Here is a 6,010-nt window from a genome sequence, read left to right as displayed (position 1 = left end):
GGCAGTTCCTGTGTATGTACATGTGCTTGGGTATATGCATGTGTAAGTCAGAGAGTTCTCAGGAGTCAGTATGCTCCTTCCACCATGGGAGTCCCAGGGATCACATCAGACTTAGCAGCAGGCGTGCTTACAAAAGGTTCATTATTTTTTCAGTGTATAAGATTATGTTTCATAGTGATTTTTTTCATGCATATGTATCTTTATACATTACCTTGTGTACCTGTGTATATATGCATGTTCATGTTTTTGCAGCAGGTACATGTATACATGTGCTGGTGGATACCTGAGGTCAACTTGGGCTGCCATCTCTGGGTTTAAGATTCTCTCCTCTCCCTTTCTTTCCCTTCCCCGCCCTTTCTCTGTGACACACAGAGGTCATCAGGCTTGGGTGGTAAGTACCACAATTCAATCTCACTGTCTCTAATCATGTTATGATGTGGGAGTTCCCTCTGTGTGCTGTGATTACCATTAATGAATAAATAAACTGCTTTGGACCTATAGCAGGGCAGAAGTTATGTAGGTAGGGAAAAACTGGACTGAATGCTGGGAAAAAGAAGGGCAGAGTCAGGGAGATGCCATGATCCACCACTGGAGATAGATGTGCTGAAACTTTGCTGGTAAGGCCATGACCTCCTGATGATACACAGATTAATAGAAATGGGTTAGGAGAAAAGTCTAGCCGGGCGGTGGTGGCGCACACCTTTAATCCCAACACTTGGGAGGCAGAGGCAGGCAGATCTCTGTTAGTTCGAGACCAGCCTGGTCTGTAAGAGCCAGTTCCAGGACAGGCTCCATCCAAAACCACAGAGAAACCCTGTCTCAAAAAATCAAAAAAAAAAAAAAAAAAAAAAAAAAAAAGGTTAAATTAAGATGTAGGAGTTAGCCTATAAGTAGCTAGAGCTAATGGGCCAAGAAATGATTTAATGAATACAGTTTCTGTGTGATTATTTCAGTTCTAAGCTAGCCGGGTGGCTGGGAAGAACAAGCACCCCCTCCTCCAACAATTTTCAGATGAGCCATCACAGAAGGATAAGAAGTTCAAATCATCTGTGATGAGATAGCAAGTTCAAAGTCAGCTTTGTCTGCAGGAGACACTGTCTCAGAAGCCGAAAGGGGCTCACATATAGCTCAGTTGGTAGTGCTTGCCTAGCACGCACAAAGCCTTGAGTTGCACTGCAGAAGGCAGCAATGCAGAGCTCAGTTCACGAAACAAGATTTGTTGTCTGGTTTTTTTGTTGTTGTTGTTTTGTTTGTTTTTTTGTTTTGTTTTGTTGATTTTTCGAGACAGGGTTTCTCCGTTGGTCTTGAACTCCCAGAGATACACCTGCCTCTGCCTCCCAAGTGCTGGGATTAAAGGCATGTGCCACCACCGCCCGGCCAAGATTTGTTGTCTGGAACATGAATTTTCTGCAGGGAGATTGAGGATCCAATAGTCTACGGGAACACATCCTTTGCTGTGCTTTCATTAGCATTTGCATGCACAGATACTCTACAACCATTAAACTATGTTTACCAGAAATAGAAAGTTCTGCTTGGTGGTTAACCAGCAAGAACACAGACAAGGAAGTATGAATAAGAAATATACAGGGGCATGATTACAAAATTTTACATTTTTTTTTTTTTTTTTTTTTTTTTTTTTTGGTTTTTCGAGACAGGGTTTCTCTGTGGTTTTGGAGCCTGTCCTGGAACTAGCTCTTGTAGACCAGGCTGGTCTCGAACTCACAGAGATCCGCCTGCCTCTGCCTCCCAAGTGCTGGGATTAAAGGCGTGCGCCACTACAGCCCAGCTAAGATTTTACATCTTAAAAAAAAAAATTCCATCTTCTTGATCAGGAAATGTCTCTTATACAGGTCATTTTCTTCTGTCTTTAGTGTGATAAAGATCAAAGTGCTTCTAGATACAGAATGTGTTTTTTCTCAGACAAAACTGCTGACAATAATGCACAAATACACAGACTCGGGCAGGCACACACACACAAAATACATCTTTAAAATAAATTTAAGCTCATATTTGGCTCCACAGTGAGTTTGAGGCCAGCCTTTCTCTCTCTCTCTCTCTCTCTCTCTCTCTATATATATATATATATATATATATATATATATATATATATATATATAAAATCTCAGAAAGATCCCTAAGTTCGAGACCAGCCTTGTCTAGAGTGGAGTCCCAGGACAGCCAAAGATACACAGAGAAACCCTGTCTCGAAAAAAAAAAAGTAATCAAAATATTAAACCCCAAAAAAATACAGAAAAATAGGAATTATAGACAAAATACCATTGAGATGGCTGAGCAGATGACCTAGTGAACAAGAGCACTTGCTGTATAGCAATGAGGGTCTTGGATTGAGTCCCAGCATCCAAATGATGAGCGGGGCATGATTTTGTGCTTACCCTGATAACCTAAGCACTGGGAGATAGTGGGGAACATGGAAACAGGAAAATTGCTGTGACTGGCTGGCTGCCAGCCTAGCTGAAAAACACTCTCCAGGGCTGGAAAATGGCTTTGGAGTTAAGAGTACTTGCTTCTCCTGTAGAGGGCATGGTGTCCGTTCCCAGCACCACAGCATGGCTCACAGTCATCTGTCACTCAAGTTCCAGGGGATGCAGTGCTTTTTCTGACCTTTGAAGGCATCAGAACAAACAAGGTACACATACTAAATAAGTCAAAGAAAATTGAAAACCCCAGATTCAGGGAGAGACCCTGCCTCAAAGAAATGAGACAGAGAAATAGAAGAAGACACCCAATACCCTCTTCGGGCCTCAAACATGCATAAAAACAACAAATGAACTAGAAAAGCAATTTAAAAATCAAAGATACAGAAAACAACTTAATGGCAGGTATAGAATTTTCTGTCATGCAACCATAGACGGTCACATACATCAAAACAGTTGGTTCCTGCCGACAGAGTCTGTATAGTTATCAGATTTTCTGTGCGATGGCTCCATACATAAAAAAAGAAAAAAAAAAAAAAAGAATTTTCTGTCAATAGTTGTATTCACTAGATTAAATTCTTCTGTTAAAAGGCAAAAAGCCTAATATGGTGGCACACCCATTTAATTCAGAAGACAGTTGTTAGAGACCAACCTGAACTTTATAGTGATACTATCTCAAAAATTCCCAAAACCAAAAGAGCAAAATCAAAAAGACAGCCTGTGGCATATGACTATAAACTCAGCATTAAGAGGCAGAAGGATATGGCTTTAAGGTTAGCCTGGTCTACACAAGTTCCCGGCCAACATAGGCTGAGATACATAGACAGCCTCTGTCTCAAAAACAGTGAAGCAAAACCCTCAACCCCCTCAAAGATAGAGGCTGGCAGATCAGATTAAGACTAAAAGGGAATTCAGGGAAGATGATGCAGGTATTATTAATAGCTCACAGTGTTCTTGCCCCATGTGGGACTGTTCACCACTTCCTGCCATTCCAGTTCCAGGACATTTGACAGCTCCTTCCGGCCTCCAGAGGGACCTGCACCCATGTGCACAGACATACATACACGTAATTATAACATTTTCAAAAATTAAAAAATCATGTTCTGTACATGAAACTTACATTGGATATAAAGAAACAAGGAGTTAAATTATAATATGATTCCTTAATGTTTTGTCAATCAACCTGAATGTTATTTGTCACCTGTCCTTCCTTCTATGTTGACCCCCTCCATCTTCCCCAGTTGGAGTCCACTCATTTCTGACTTCATATCTCCTGTGTCCTGCTAATCCCCTCTCAGGTCCCCACCCCACTTGTCCGTTTCTACTTTTCCTGGTTCTGTGGTTATCCCGTGTTGTGTACTCACGCCTGAGGATTTGGATCTGGGAACTGCCGAGGAGAGAATGTGCAGCATTAGCCTTCCTGAGTCACCTCACTCCGGGTAATTTTTGGCTCACAAATACCTGTATCTCTGACTCCAAGGGAATCAGACACCATAACTTGGCCTCTTCAGGCACCCAAACACACACACCACACACACACACACACCACATACACACACACCACACACACACACACGCACACACCACACACACACACACACACACGTGCGCGCATGCTCATCACACAGAATGACATACACACGCAAGTATAAACAATAAAAATTAAATAAACATTTGGGCCAGATATGGTGATATACCTTTAACCCCAGCACTCAGGAGGCAAAGGCAGATCTCTATGAGTGTGATAAAAGTCTGGTCTACATAGTGAGTTCCAGGTCACTTAGAAATACATAAATTAGACCCTCGATCAAAAAATAACAATTTTAAACCAGGTGGTGATGGCACACGCCTTTAATCCCAGCACTCGGGAGGCAGAGGCAGGTGGGTCTCTATGAATTCAAGGTCAGCCTGGTCTACAGAGGGAGTTCCAGGACAATCAGGACTGTTTAACTGAGAAACCCTGTCTCAAAAAACAAAACAAAACAAAATCAAAATCCAATAATTTCTAAAGTGTAATAAAAACCAACCAACAAACAAAAAGCTGGCAGTGGGAAAGAGAAACCAGAAGGTGAGCCTTGGACAGGAAGCTGAGTCAAGAACTCCATGCCAAAAAAAAAATAAAGTGGGATGACCTACAAAAAAAAAAAAAAAGAACTCCATGCCAGGCTTGGTAGCACACACTTTAATTCCAACACTCAGGAGGGAGAGGCAGGCAGGTCTCTGTGAGTTTGAGCCAGGGTGGTCTAAGTTCCAGGACAGCCAGGGCTGTTACACAGAGAAACCCTATCTTCCAACAAGCAAACAAATAGCATGCCAGCTGACTGCCTCAACATTCCCAATGGGTTTATGTTTGACGTTGTGAACACCTGATTTGATAATAGTGTCTCTGTTAACTGCTATTTCTTTATTTGGAAGCCTCACTGGAGGAGATATTTGGCCCTGCCCAAGACTCTTTTTTGGCGGGGAGGGTTGAGACAGGGTTTCTTACTAACTCGCTTTGTAGAGCAAGCTGGCCTTGAACTCACTGAGATCCCGAGCCTCTACCTCCCAAGTGCTGAGATTAAAGGTGTGTGCTGTCACCACCCAGTGAGACTCTCTCTCTAGAACTCCAGCTGACATTCTCAACAGGACTTCCTTAATCAGCTGCCGTGGGACTTTGAGCACCCAAACTGATGCTACCCATATTGTGCTGTTTTTACCCTGGCTTGCTATATACTTAAACTCATTCAAAATCAAAAGTGTGGCTACCATGGATTATTTTGCAGGCCATACAGAACATACACACCAAAAATAAAAAAAAAATAGAAAATACATTTAATGCAAATAACAGCCAGAAGATAACCAATGTTGGTATATGATTGTTAGATAAAATAGACGAAACGAAATTGGTTGCAGAAAACAACAGTTCCCAGAACCCATGTTGGGAAGTTTACAACCACCTATAACTCCAGCTCCAAGATATCCAATTTCTTCTTCTGTCCTTTGAGGACACCCACATACATGTGACATCTGCTCACACAGATATATGCATATATACATAAATTAAAATGTGTAATCCAGCGTGAACACACAATATATATAAATATATTTGCACTATATCACGTAGCTCCAAAATGAACAGAGCCAAACTGGCAGAACTGGAGAGGAAACAGAAGGTTCCACGTTAACAGACATTGCAGTACCCTCTCCTGATCGTGAACAAGGTAACTTGACAAAGGAGCACTAAGGGTCGGGTCGACAGATAAGCTCTCTGTGCAAGCTTGACAACTTGTATTTAATCTCGGGAGCCCATGGAAAGGCGGGAGGAGAGAACTAGACTCCTGGAAGCTGCTCTCTGGAATCCACATGTGCCCTGCAGCATGTGGAGCGCCTGCCGAGAGGGACAGGCTTTTCCTGTCAACTTGAAAGGATTGGTGAAGTAGTTTGAATGAGAATGGTCCCCATAGGTTTATATATTTGAATGCTTAGTCATCAGTGGAACTGTTTGAAAGGATCAGAAGGATTAGGAGGTGTGGCCTTAGTGCAGAAAGTTCTCTCTGGGGGTGGGCATTGAGGTTTCAAAAGCCCACACTAGA

The 6,010-nt window shown here is 42.3% G+C and overlaps 1 non-coding gene across 1 annotated transcript; it reads left to right on the top strand.

Moving 5' to 3' along the window:
• The first annotated feature begins 2,833 nt into the window (after positions 1 to 2,833).
• Positions 2,834 to 2,953, top strand: LOC130887123 (small Cajal body-specific RNA 14). Its single transcript, XR_009058348.1, has one exon. It is a non-coding gene; the product is annotated as a small Cajal body-specific RNA 14 (non-coding RNA).
• The last annotated feature ends 3,057 nt before the right edge of the window (positions 2,954 to 6,010 follow it).

This window comes from Chionomys nivalis, chromosome 14, assembly GCF_950005125.1.
Source record: "Chionomys nivalis chromosome 14, mChiNiv1.1, whole genome shotgun sequence".
Lineage (NCBI taxonomy): Eukaryota > Metazoa > Chordata > Mammalia > Rodentia > Cricetidae > Chionomys > Chionomys nivalis.
This window is presented reverse-complemented; position numbering and strand designations above follow the sequence as displayed.